Genomic DNA, 15,189 nt, shown 5'->3' with positions numbered 1-15,189 from the left:
TGTAAAAGTAAACATAATCCTCCCCCCATACAAAGAAAGAGAAGCCTCAAGAAAAATAAGTGGGGAAAAAAAGAGTGTGCTTCAGTCTACATTAGACATCATCAGCTCTTTCTTTGGGGTGGATAGAATTCTTTATCATAAATCCGTCAGAGAAATTGTTTTGAACCAGGGATAATTTTGGGCAATCTGCAATAGAGAATACCATCAGAGAAAGAATGATGGACTTTGAAAAAAGACCAAAGACTATTACCTTCAAATTAGAAAAAAAACCATTAACTTAATATGTAATTTTACTATCTCATATTTGATTTTTCTTGAGGATATGATTTCACTGTTGTCACATTCAACTGAGATCAGTGTATAACATGGAACTGATATAAAGACTAACAGAATGCCTTTTGTGGGGGTTGGGGGGAGGGAAGCAAGAATGGGGGGGAAATTGTAAAACTCAAAATAAATAAAATCTTTCTTAAAAAAGATTCATAAACTCTGGACTACCAGGAAAGAGGAAATTAAATTAAAAAATTATAGTTAGAAAAAGAGAAATTGTGATATTTTTGTCCCACAGATGCAATTGCTAACCATAATTTCTTCCATCCTATTTTTCCCTTTCCATTTATCCTAATTTTTCTCTTCTTTCACCCTACCTCCTCAAAAAATGTGTTGTATCTAATTATGCTTCCCTCTCTCTTTTATCACCTATACCATCCTTCCTTCCCCCATCCCCTTTCTCTCATCTCTTTCCTCTCCTATTTTCCTTTAGGGGAAGATACATTTCTATACCCATTTATTTGTGTGTGAGTGTGTCTGTGTGTGTGTGTGTGTGTGTGTGTGTGTGTGTGTGTGTGTGTGTCTGTGTACTATTTTCTCTTGGAGCCATTTTCAATGAGCTCACTCCCTCTTAGTTCCCCCTCTTCCACTTCATTGCAAAAGCTTTTTCTTGCCCATTTTATATGAAATAACATCTCATTCTACATCTCTTTTCCCTGTCTTCCAGTACATTCCTTTCTTGCCCATTAACTTGATCTTTGTAATTTATTTTAATTTATTAACACCATCAAATTCAACTCCCTCTCTCCTTGCCTATATAAACTCCCTAGTTAAAACTGCCATAATAAATGAGAAGGTTCATATGAGTTTTCAGTGTCATTTCCCCAAGCAGTTCAACATCATTAAGTCCCTGATAAGACCCTACTAGTCCACCCTCTCTATGCTTCACTTGAATCCTGTACTTGATTAAACTTTCTGTTCAGCTCTAGTCATTTCATCAGAAATGTTTGAAATCCCCCTATTTCATTGAATGACTATCTTTTTTGCCTAAAAGAATATGTTTGGTTTTGCTGGGTAGTTGATTCTTGGTTGTAACTCATACTCCTTTGCCTTCCAGAATATCATATTGCAAGCCCTATGGAACTCTTAATGTAGAGGCTGCTAAATCTTGTGTTATCCTGACTGTAGCTCCCTGATATTTGAACTGCTTCTTTCTGGTTGCTTGTAATATTTCTCTTTGACTTGGGAGTTCTGAAATTTTGTTATAATATTGCTAGCAGTTTACATTTTGGGATCTCTTCAGGAGGTGATCTATGGATTCTTTCAATTTCTATTTTTTCCTCTGCTTCTAGGATATCAGGGCAATTTTCATAGATTATCTCTTGAAAAATGAAGTCTAGAATTTTCATTAATCTTTAAATCATCTCTCCTGGATGTTTATTCCAGGTCAGTCATTTTTTCAATGAGATATTCCTCATTTTCTTCTAGTTTTGCATTCTTTTGGTTTTATTTTGTCTTGATTTCTCCTAAAATCATCAACTTCCCTTAGCTCTATTCTTCATTTGAAGAAATTATTTTCTTTTGAGAGTTTTGTTTCTCCTTTTTAATCTGCCAATTCTACTTTTTAAGACATTCTTTTCCTTGTTGACTTTATGGACTGGATTTCCATTCAAACTTGTTTTTAAGATGTTATTTTCTTCAGTACATTTTTGTATTTTCTTCACCAAGCTGATGACTTGGTTTCCCTTATTTTCCTGCATCTCTCTCATTTCTTTTCCCAATTTTTCCTCTACCTCCTTTTCTTGATTTTCAAAATCTTTTTTGAGTTCTTTTATAGTTTGAGACTAATTCATATTTTTCTTGAAGACTTCGGATACAGATGCTTTGATTTTATTATTTCTGAATGTATATTTTGATCCTTCATATGGACCAAAGTAATTATCTATGGTTGCATTATTTTCTTCTGTTGTTTGTTCATTTCCCAGTTTTTGATTTGATTTTAACTCTTTGTTAAGGTAGGGTTCTGCTTCTGGGATGGAAGGTGCACTGTCTCAAACTTTTGAGGGTTTTTGAAGCTGTTTTCAGCGATACACCCCTTAAGGACCTCAATTCCTTCAGAGTCTGCTCTCCTGGCCTGTTCTCTGGTCTGTGGATGACCATACACATTTCTCTCTGCCCTGAAACTGTGAGAAGAGACCCTGCTCTGCTATGGCAGTAAAGCTCCTTTTCCTGAGCCTGGTGCCCCAGACTGCCACCTGGATGTGGGTATGGGCAAAGCCACAGTTCTGTCTCAGGGACAGCAAAGAGACCTCTGCAGTCTCCCAGGCCCTCTTACTGTCAATAGGCAAAGCCTCTGGAAGCAGCTATTGAGTGCCTCCCTAATGGAGAGGCTGTGTACCATCACAGATTCCATGACCCCAGGCATCCCCAGGGACCCAGACACCCTATGGGCTCTTCCTGGTTGATTGGACTTGATTCCTTCCAGTGTGGCTGTGCTGTGCTGAGGGCCCTTCCTAAACTTATGTAATAAACCTTTCCCACTGATCTTCTAAGTTGTCTTGGGCTAGAAAATTGTTTCTCTCTGTCTTTTTGTGAGTTCTGTCACTCTATAATTTGACTAAATCATTATTTAAAGGTATCTGGAATGGTTTGGAGGAGAGTTTATGGGAGTTCCTGCCTCCACTCTTCCACCTTGGCCACAGTCCTCTTTATAATACATCATTTTACACATGGTCTCAACTAAGGATACCTGAACAAGTCTTCACATAGGAAAGCCAATCAATCAATAAATATTTAGTAAACCTACCACATACTAGTGGGGGAATATAAAGAAAGATAGAAGACTGGCCTTGTCCTCAAGGAGTTTATAATCTAATTAAAGTGTTTGTATTCCTTCCATAATTATTTTTTAAGGTAATTATCCTATGCAGTGCTGATTTCTCTTTTGTTTTTCAAATCCCTGACATTTCTAAAGCTTTCTAGGTTTCAAGAAACCTCAGATTTTGAGTCATTCTCTTAGTTTTCTCATGTGGCAAGGTATGACATCTAGATGATTTTTACAATGTCAGTTGAATATAGTCAGAAAATAAAGTCATTATTAATCTTAAATGTAATTCAGTTCAATTCAACCAATGTGAGTTGTAGAATTACCATAAACCAAGCATTAGGTTAGATACTAGGGATCCAAAGATAAAAAAAAATACAAACCAAAAAACCAGAAGCAATTTCTAACTTCAGGAAGCTTATATTCAATTGAAAAGTTTTTCCTTCATGCCAAATGAATGGATATGGTTTTTAGGAATTCTGTTAATTAATCTGTGACTCTTCTTTGAAAAGTGATAGCTAGTGCAGTGCCTTGAACTCAATAAATTCTATATAAAAGTTGACAATTATGCTGCTCCTGCTGCTGTTGTTAATGATTGGTGTGAACAACATATCTATTCCTCTGTATATAACAGACTATAGTTAGTAACTTCTGATAATATTTATACTCTTTCAAAATGTGTTATATTTTAGTTGCCTATTTACAACAGTGAAAAGTTGCCAATTTTCTTTAAAAAGACTTTATCACTGTTGTCACTTATGAAAGAATTATAGCTTGAGAAATCTTATGGCAGAGGCAAGAAAAATATTCCATTATATAATGATGACTATATAGCCCCAGGAAGATGATAGATTGATAAAGGGTTTCATTTTCATCAGATTCCATCAACAGGTAGAACAAGTCCTTTGAAACTGATAGACATACCAAGAGAATATCCTCGAACCCTTGTAACATTGAGAAGAGAATACTTAGTATGTTTTACTTTACTTTCAAGCAATTGAAGGACTGTCAAGTTGAAGAGAGAGGGTCCCAGTATTCAGAGAAGGGATAGAATCTGCAGAATCAATTTTCAATTTTATATCAGGAAGAAAATTTCCTCCTAAACAGAGCTAATATGAAAGTAAAATGGTGTATATTAAAAACTAGTTAGTTCTTTAACCTTGGAGGTCCTTAAATGGTTGCTATATAAATATTATTTTGGGATTCTACTGTTTATGTATGAGTCTGACTAAATGGCTTCTGATGTTCCTTCCCATTCTAAGATTCATAGTTCACTCGTTCTATAGATCAATGCTAATAGACTAAAAATCACCTTTTCACAGCATTCAGAAATGCTTTAACCCATCTTTCAAAAATTTGACGTCTTTGTTTCTTCTGTCGCCTATAATGTTACATTCCAGAGATCATTACTCTACCATGGATAAAGCAAAGGAAGTGGGATTGAACCCCATCAGGGAGAATGACCTATGTCATCTTTTAATTCCAGATCAAATACATAAGAAATGTCATCATATTGCCACATATTCCCTCTTTACTGCAGCCTGCATTGAGGCTTCAGAGCTAGAAGGAATCTGACTACAAATTCATATGAAGACATTGTGGTGAGCTTATGCTATGCTACTTAAGCTCTTGGTTGCCTTTTTCAGAGGATAAGCAGTCAGTTGACTGAACAATGAAAGCAGATGGAAAGAATTCCAGACTACATCTATAACCAAATGCTATAAGCTTTTTGGAATTTTACCTGGTCATTCGTGTCCATGTTCCCTAGTCTATTGAAAACAATTCTTATAAAAGATGGCCTAGTTTTTAACACTGGTAGTGATAATAGCATATTTCTAGCTTAAATATAGTCCATTTACAAAAATCCCATAAAAAATGATAGAAAAATAGGAGATATATATATATATATATGTGCAAATCTCTTATAAACAACCTATTTTTAAAAATGCAACATTTTAAACTTAAGACAAAAGTATTAACACTCTTTTACATGTTGAGTTAATGTTCCTTTTTGCCCTTCTTTTTGACTCCTTTTGTGTTTTATATTTCAGTGGCATCCATTTTCTCTCCTTTCCTTTGAATTGCTATCAGTAACTATCACTACCTTAAATAATAGTAACCCCTTCCAAAAACAATTCTCCTTTATAATAGAAGTATGGTCAAGTGAAATAAACCCACTGAGGTTATAAAAATCTCCAAAAAAGAGAAACTGAGGCATAGGGTTTCTAGCAAAATCAATTTATTAGCAAGCCTACCAGTTGTCAAAAATAGGGATCCATGGCTCATCAAGAACCAAGGACAAAAGTCAAAGGCAGAGTAAATTTTTTATAGAATTTGAACAGTTAGACATATTTAGACATATTTCACTTCTGATTGGTTAGTGCCCTCTTACAGCAGTACCTCACTAAGAAGTATAACATCATCTGTCTAACATCCTCTGGAAAGTCCCAAGTGGTCAAATATCCTGTGACCAGATTGCTCCCATTTGGCAATTTCTGAGGAGGGAGGAGTGGGAACAGGAGGTTTGAGGTCTTCATGCTAGTACTTAGGGATGGGGTTAGAATATTTGTGGTTGGAAAGAATGAGAAAAGAGGAACTGAGAACAAGGCATCTGGAATTGTTTTCCTCTCTTGCCAATGTAGTCAAGCAGCTGGCAAGACATGGTTGGCAAACTACAAGGGTAGAGTATACAAATGAAGTTACAGGCTTTAGGGAGCTCAAACTGACACAATGAGGAATCCAACCATATGTAGTAGATTAAGCAAGTCCATTAAAATTGAATTGAAACACATTAAGACTCATTCAGTTCACCATGAATTAATGAGCAATTAATTTTAAATTCTACAATTTCTTCTCCACACTTTGATTTTTTGAGGAAATTTCCTTAGTGGATGACTCATGTCAGCAGTCAAGTATTCATGCAGTTTACTCTAATATTATAAAAGTAATAATTACAGAAAGAAAAATAGTTAATTAAAAGAAGTTTGATTGATGCTTCTCAAAGCAACCCTCTAATGCTTGCTATCAGTACAATCAAAAGTCAAAAGACAACTGTATGTGTTGTTAATATTACAAAGTATACTTAGGATCTTAAAAACCTATCATCTGTAAAAGTAATATAGGAATAATGGAGATTTGGTATCATGGTTCTGATTCATTTGAAATAATATGACAAGCTCATGCACTTAAGACACTCTACTTAAGACAGAGGTTATTTAAGAAAAAGCACATATTTGAAAAGCCCAAAAGTTCTTTTCTTAATGATTGTTGAAGTGGTCAGCAGTTTAGCAGACCTCAGGTGGTTTAAGTTCCTCTGGTCTGTTGAAAGCTCTTTAATGTAAAAGTTCAAAAGACTATTTTGCACTTAGCCCACATACTATGGAGTTCTTTCAGGCTGCTTTGTAATTCTTAGGTTTAGAAAGCAACAGATGTCCAATTCTGGAGCAAGTCTCTTTCTCAAAGCAGTTTTGAAGAAAATCTTTCTTTCAGATCTGCTTCTTAGATTCTAAAAGCAAATAGGAATGTTTAATACAAACTCAATATAGTTTAATATAACTTTTCTTGCTTTGTGATTCTGATTTCATTAATAGAACTGAAAGAACATCAAATTAAGAACATATAATGTATCTGAAACTTCAGATACTTTCAGAGGACCTGAACTGGAAAATGAATCTTTCTCTCATTTAAAATTATGAGATTTACCTAGCTGTGTAGCCTTGAGCATGCCACTTAATCCCATTGCCTTGCAAAAGCTTAAAAAAAATTATGAGATGAATGTTTCAAGTAGGAAAAAAAATAATTTTATACTACACAATTATAAATGCAAATTTACATATAAAATCCTTAATCCAATTTTGAAAACCATGTTACATATCCCTCTAATTTCCCCCTTATGGTGTTATTATTTCTCAATCATATACATGAATAAAACTTTAATCCTGAGAAAAATCATGGAAGAAATTATATTTATATATATATATACATATATATATATATATATATATATATACTATAAAGACAATTCAAGTGTTTCAGTACTAATTATTCACTGTATGCCCTAAATCTTTTGATTGTGGTTCCATTTTATAAGCTGAAATGCTTTCATTTGCATAAATACTTCCAATTTTCCAAGTACTAATTGAAGAAATTTGCTATGAAAGAAAAAAAGGGTGGGAAAATGCTTATATTGATATGGAGAAGCTATAGTAAGGTAAAAATTGCCTCTCTTTTGCTTTTAGGAAAAAAAGGAATAATTAGTCAATTAAAACTCCATATTATTCTTCAAAAGTCAGGCTCAAAATTATTTAGATGGGACAATTTCCTTTGAAGAAAGGAAATAGCTCAATGGAAAAACCAAATCAAGAAGATCCTACCTGTAACTTTTTGATAAAACTGATAAAGGTCTCCTCAGCTTTCTTCCAAGGGGTAAATATCTATCTATAATGGTTTTTGGACTGCAGGACATGACAGCTCCTAAAATGATGGGTCACTGGCTTTGAGAAAGGTAAAATTCAAAAATATCAAATTAAATCTCAAGTGCAAATTAAAAACAACTCTGAAGTATTGCCTCACACCAGTGATTGTTATGTCAATAAAGGAAAATGATAAAAGTTGGAGGGAATATGGGAAAACTGGAGCACTAATGCACTGCTGGCAAAGTTGTGAACTGATCCAACCTTCTGGAAAGCAATTTGGAACTATGCCCAAATGACAATAAAACTGATACTTTGATTTAGCATTTTCACTCTAGGTCTGTATCCAAGAGACCAAAAAGGCAGGAAAAGGATCTATTTGTACAAAAGTACTTATAAATTTTTGTAGCAATTCAGAATTGGAAACTGAGGGTATGTCCATCAATTGGGGGAATAGCTAAAAAAGTTGTTGCAGGCAATTGTAATGAAATAATTTGTACTATAAGAAATGTTAAACAATATGGTTTCAGGGGAAAAAAAACTGGATAGATATATGAACTGATCCAAAGTGAAGTGAATAGAATCAGGAGTCAATTGTACATATAAGAGTAATATTGTACAATGAAAAACTATGAATGATTTGGCTATCTCAGAAGTACAATGAACCAAGACAATTCCAAAAGACCCAATGAAAAATGCTTTCTACCTCCTAAAAAACAAAAGAATCTGCTTTTATCTGAATTCAGATTGAAGTACACTATTTATATTTTTTCCTCTCCCTTTCTCCTTCCCTTTCTTTCCTTCCATCCTTTCCTTTCCTTCTTGTTCCTTCTTCTTCCTCTCAATCTTTTTTCTTTCTTTCTCTCTCTTGATCTTCTTTCTTTCTTTCTTTCTTTCTTTCTTTCTTTCTTTCTTTCTTTCTTTCTTTCTTTCTTTCTTTCTCTTTCTCTCTTGATCTTTCTTTCTTTCTCTCTTTTCTTTCCTTCTTTCTCTTTTCTTTCTTTCTCTCTCTTTCTTTCTTGATCTTTTTCTTTCTTTCTTTCTCTCTTTTTCTTTCTCTCTCTCTCTATCTTTCTCTCTTTTATTTTCTTCCTCTCTCCCTCCCTCTCTGTCTGTCTGTCTCTTTCTTTCTTTCCTCTTCTTTTTGTTTTCCAGTCTTCTTGGACAAAATATTTAATATAGAAGTGTTTTACATGACTGCACATTTATAAACTGAATCTGGAGCTAATTTTTTTTTAAAAAGCAAATGGTAAAAATTATTTTTACATGTAATTGGGGAAATAAAATATTATTTTAAAAAATTAAAGTCATGTTTTATTTTAAATAGAAAAACTTCATAAATCTTATTTAAGAGCAGGATGCAATTATTATATTCTTATGATCATTATTGGTTCAATTTTATACAGTATTCTTTAACTGATAAATTTTCATATATCAATATAGTTATTGGAGGCAAAATTCACTATATGTACTTTTGTTCTAAAGCATATCTGTCCATGTGAGGTGAGCTTCTGAGTACAGCTTTTCAGTAGAAGTTTTAAGTCCTAGTAAAAGCTTTAACCTCTCAAGTAGGTTGAAAGGATACTTTATAGAGAACAGACATACATATGAAATCAATGTGTAAGTGTTTACATGGAATATAAGGTGAAGGGTAACTATCACAGGAAATAGTGAATAGTGTAGAGTCAAGGTGGTCAAATGTTGGATAAATTGGACAAGCATCACAAATGTCATTAGGGAACATTAGTCATTTACACAGTTAAAAGTTGGTTCAAAAATATAACTTCATTATCTATCAATTAAAATATTTTCTAAATGACCTTGGATGAAATAGGCTTATTATTTAAAGTTTAGCTTGTACATTTTTTTACTTTGTTTGGCAGAAGTCCTAGTTACTTAAATTGCAGCACCTCAGTGTTTCACAACATGTTGTCAGCAGGGATGGTAAAATCTTATAAATTAAGTGAAGTAGGAAGTGCTAAGTAACTTCACACATAAACATTTCTTGCCTTTCTCCCAAAGGTAAGTCTTGCAAGTCATTTATTGTTATTATTATTATTATTATTATTATTATCATTAATATTAGTAATATTAGGGGTGGCTAGGTGGTGTAGTGGATAAAACACTGGCCTTGGAGTCAGGAGTAACTGGGTTCAAATCTGGACTCAGACACTTAATAATTACCTAGCTGTGTGGCCCTGGGCAAGCCGCTTAACACCATTTGCCTTGCAAAAACCTAAAAAAACTTATTATTATTATTTTCACTTTAAAGAAAAAATGCCTAATTAAATATTAACCTAATTATTTATATATTTATATATATATATATATACATACATATATTTAAAACATAGGTTATTAAAAGAAAACAGTTCAACAGAATGGATTTTAAAATTAGGATGCAGAGAAAATCATCTATCTTAAATCTGGTATTTTATAAATCATATCCCAATGTCATCTAAAATGTAGTAAAAAAGGAATGTAGTAGGGAGCAATTGCAATCAATTAAAGAAGAAATAATTGTTCGCTTATAGAATAATTACTAAATGCCAGACTTTTTTCCTCCAATAAATAAATATTACTTTAAAGAATTATAGAGGTCTGCTTCTCTAGTATTTAAGAACGTTTAGTTTTGGATTTCTCTGTTAATATTTGAAGGGCTTTGAACCACTAATTTACATTATGGTGTGCTTATGAATATTAAGATTAAAGTCTTTTCCCTCAGGAGATTAGTTTAGAAGAAAATTCAACTATTTAATACTGAATTGTTTTAAAATAACCTTGCTATCTGTTAACTGTCAAGTCCAAAAAATATAGAACTTATTTTAGTCAAATGATATCAGTCTAGTTAATTTCAAAGTAATCATTCTGATGAATTAGATTTTTACAAACTAAGTTCTTTCATAGCATTGGTATTCTATTATAACTTTACTTACTAAACACAGTTATAAATTTAAATCTCAGCCTTTGTGCAGTGGGTCCCTATACCTCTTATTAATTCATAACAATTACACATTTTATAACAAAAAGTACTTCATTAAAATTTTTTAAAGACTGTTATCATAAACATTTTAACAACTCAATAGAGAAGTAGATTTTTAACAGCATTTTGCAATATTTTTGAGAAATTTCAAATAATGGTATATAATCAAAAGCATATTCTCCTAATTAAAAGATAATTCATGTTGCTAATCTCATCTGTTACTCTCCCCAATTCCATGATACAAGAAAAAGGAAACCAAAAGAATATTTTCTTTAATAATGACAAACCTCCTAAATTCTTAATTCAAATTTTATCTATACAGTTTGTTAAAGTCATCAATCTATGGAAATTATTTATGCAATTATTTTTGATATGCTGTTTAAACCAAAACTCATTAACAAAATTCAACATTCATGCAGTGCTCACTACCTTTACTTCTCTAACAACCCTGTTGAGGTGTTATTACTTATTATCCTCTTTACATATAAAGAAGACTGATTAAATTCTCTAACATATTACAATTTTCATTCTTTTTATTTGTTTTTTTGTGAGGTAAAAGGGTTAAGTAACTTAAAGTCTCACAGTTAGGTAATTATTTAGTGTCTGAGGTCACATTTGAACTCAGGTCCTCCTGATTCCAGGACTGATGCTCCATCCTCTATACCTCCTAATTTTTCCCTAAATTTTAGAACAAAATTGTGACAAGATCAAATCCAGATTTATAATCTCCAATGATATTACTTAAATTAATTTTTCCCAGAGCTAATTATTTTCACTTTATATTTTCTTTTTTCAAAATTATCTTTTAAATATATATTGCAAAACTTCTTAACCATACAAATTGAAAATTGATGCTGAGATTATCAGTGTTGATATGCAATCAACAGTAAACATATTACTTCTAATTAAAATAAATGCAATTTAAACAATAATAACTTATGACTTTGCATATACTAGTAACTTAGAAGAATTTAAAAAAAATTTTTAAACAGGCATATCAGTTTCCCTAGCTCTTTGATAGTAGATAGATTGTTCTCTCTCAAAGTACAATGACTTACTTTATAAGTTTGGACTTAGGAAAACATAAAGTTACACTTGGAAAAGACAAATGTTTGTTTTACATTGTAAACTTCCTAATTGTATTCTATAAAGTGTCTATTTGCTTTAATTCCCAAGTCAATGAGTCAAAGAACCTACTGAAATAATTTGAAAAATAAAAGCTTTCTCAGAAGTATGCATTTATTATTAATAGTTGTAGGCTATTATACTCCTTTTAATTTGATCTTTTCGAATCTGAACACCATCCTTACTAGGTGAGCACACGATTAATTGACTCCTAATCTTCTATAATGCTATGTTCTCATTTAATTCTATCTTCAATAATTTATATCTTAACTTATAGACTTAGTTCTACTGAAATATGCAATTCTGACCTAATTTTGCTTCCACTGATTTTAGTACATTTACAAAGTTGTTAATTAATTAAACAAGTAATTTAAAATACAGTGGCATTTCAAATTTTCACTTACTTTTCAGTTGCTTCCTAATTTTAAAATAATCTTTCTCCTTGCTCATGATCATACTGAAAATTGTGAGAATTCACTAGTTTCAATTTGCTTTCTCTAATCAGTGAACACTCTGGGAAAAGAGAGTGATAAAAACAAAGTTTAAGAAAACAGGCAAGCCACAATTAAAAGATTTATAGGGGGGTGGCTAGGTTGCGCAGTGGATAGAGCACTGGCCCTGGAGTCAGAAGTACCTGGGTTCAAATCAGGCCTCAGACACTTAGTAATTACCTAACTGTGTGGCTTTGGTCAAGCCACTTAGCCCCATTTGCCTTGCAAAAAAAAAAAACCCTAAAAAAAAAGATTTATAGGAAGCAACCTTTGGTCTCTAATTAGTTCATGATGTAAATTTCTTTTCTGCATCTAGGAGAACCAAGATTCCTGCCTCTTTATGTCTCTGGTCTGGTTACCCCTCCCCCCCAATTTTTTTTTTCTTTATCTATAATCAGTCTAGTCAAAAAGATTTGGAGCAATCTTAAGGTTTTAGTTTGTAGTAATCATGAAATCCCTCCTTTGGGCCAGATTAGGAACCCATATGAAATTTAATGTAATTTGTCAGCTGAGGTTTTTTCCTCTAATATTGGTTTCCAAAGTCCCTTTTAAATGTCCAGTGGCAAAGTTTTCTTCCCTAATTCTCAATAAGAAGAAGCTTTCTGCAATTGACAGATAAATACTTAGAAAGAAAAGAGAGAAAAATTTAAAATATGATACTTGCTTGACCTATGGGAATTAGTGAGAGTTAAATTTCTCCTAGTTGGGAGGGTTATCTCTATCTTAGACCATTTTGGAGACTATAGAGTAACCTTTATCTCCCTTAAAATCTCCTTTTTCTATCTTTTAATGGACTTTTGCATATCCTAAGGGAGTCTTCCTAAGGACTTATTAGAAAAGACTTTCTCCACCCAAACATTGGGAGTTTCCCAACTGGGAACTTTCCTGCATTATTCTTATCAAGGTAAATGTCCAGGTTTAATAAGTGGGAGATAGCTTAGTCCACTAAAGCAAAAGGTCCTGACCATCCTCATACACATTCATCATACATACTTCTAATGTATTTATGATTCAATATAATAAATACATGCTTGACTTGACCACTAACTGCTAGGTTAAAAATAAACAAAAAAAAAGTCCTTGCTTTCAGGGAACTAATAGAGACAATGCAATTTTCTGGGAAAGAGCATGAAGTGGAGGTCTCATAATTAACTTCTGATAAAAACTGGAATTAGATATGATTTTTTTCTTTTTTGAAAATAGCTACAGATTTTTTATGGAAGAGATAAAGATTAAATGTTTTCTATACACAGTGTGATGATAATATTATTTGTCCTTTGTTCTCAAAGAAGACCATGATATCATAGAGGTGATTCCTTCTGCTAAGTCACCAGTCATCTAGGTCTGGTGGTCAGATATGAATTAGGATAACTGGATGCTAGTCAATCAGGATCAAGTAACTTGCCCAGGGTCACAAGTCAGATCCTTTTTACTTCAGTACTGGTGCTCAGTAAAATTAGTTGCCCCAGGCATAGTGTAGAGTCCATGGGAAAGCACAAAGATGAGAGATAGACAAACATACATTGGGAACAAGATGAATTTGGTGGAACACTGAGTTTTTGAAAAAGCATAGTGGACTGAAGTCCAATTGTGAAGGCCTATTAAAACCCAAACAGCTTGCATATAACCTTAAAGATAAGAGAGTCACTGGCATTTCTTGCACAGGAGAGCCACCTGGTCAGACTTTGTTTTTTAACAGTAAAGTTTTGAAATCTGTGTGGAGATGGAAGAGAGAAGGAACAGAAGGCATACAAACTAATTGGAAGACTAATGCAATTATCCAGAAGATATATAATGAAGACATGAGCTAGGGTGCTGACTATTTGAGTGAAATGATCAGATAAAAGAGATAACGTGAAAATAAAATTATAAAATTTGGCAACTGGTTGGATATAAAGATTAAGGAAAAGGGAAAGTCAAGGAAAAAAATGACTACAAAGCTGTGTAGTTCAGTGACTGACAGGATTATGATAACCTCAGTAAAGAGAAGCAGGAAGTTGTATGTTTGTTAAAAATTATGCATTATATAAATTAAATTTAAGATTTCTTTTTTTTGGTGAGGTAGTGGGGTTTAAATGACTTGCCCAAGGTCACTCAGTTTATAAAAATCAAGTATCTGAGGTCGAATTTGAACTCAGGTCCTCCTAACTCCAGGTCTGGTGCTCTAACCATTGTACCACCTAACTGACCCAAATTGGACATTTTCTATAGGACATCCAGAAGGGGAAGTCCAGTAAGAGTTTGGGGGAGGGACAACCATTGGGGAAGGTATTAAGTACTTTCTATGTGCTAGGAGGTGTACTAGGCACTTTACAAATATTTTTTCATATGATCATAACAACAACTTGGGGGAGGGGGTAGGTGCTGCATTATATCCATTTTATAGTTGAGAAAATTGAAGGGGACACAGGTTAACTGACTTGTCCATCATTACACAACTAGTAAATATTTGAGGCAGAATTTGATCTCCTGACTCCAATCTTATCCCAATACACACTGCTATCTAGTTGTTTCAAAAAGAAGTTAGTAATGCAAAGGGAGTTGATGTGATTACCTAGAGAGAGAGTATAGATAAACAAATAAGCTGGCCCAGAAAAAACATTTGCTATACATCTCCACATAGTGAGTAGAATAAAGATAATGATATTGCAAAAGAGTTTGAAAAGTAGCTGCCAAAAATGTAACAAGAGAACCATGAAAGATAAGTGGGATGAAAACCCAAGGAGAAGGTTTCTAGGGGAAGGAGATGAGCAATGGCATCAAATGCTGCAGAACTGAAAAAGTATAAGGACATAGAAAAAAGAAAAACAGTAAATGTTAATTAAAAGATAATCAATAACTGAGAAATAAATTACAATTGAATAACAAGGTCTGAGAAATGAGCAGGAGGTGAAAATAGCTTTTCCTTGAATTTGTGAAATGTAGGAGTATTAGGGACTGTTGCGTGTGAGAGTGCTGTGAACCTTCATCACCTGGTGTCCTTGAGCACCAGACCCTTATTTTACTAAGTGCCATGGGAGTGTGAGTGGATAGGGACTGAGAAGGATATTTAAGCACTTGTATTCTGGTGGACATGGAGACCTT

This window comes from Macrotis lagotis, chromosome 1 (assembly GCF_037893015.1).
Source record: "Macrotis lagotis isolate mMagLag1 chromosome 1, bilby.v1.9.chrom.fasta, whole genome shotgun sequence".
NCBI lineage: Eukaryota > Metazoa > Chordata > Mammalia > Peramelemorphia > Peramelidae > Macrotis > Macrotis lagotis.
The sequence above is the reverse complement of the archived record's forward strand: the minus strand, read 5'-3'. Positions refer to the sequence as shown.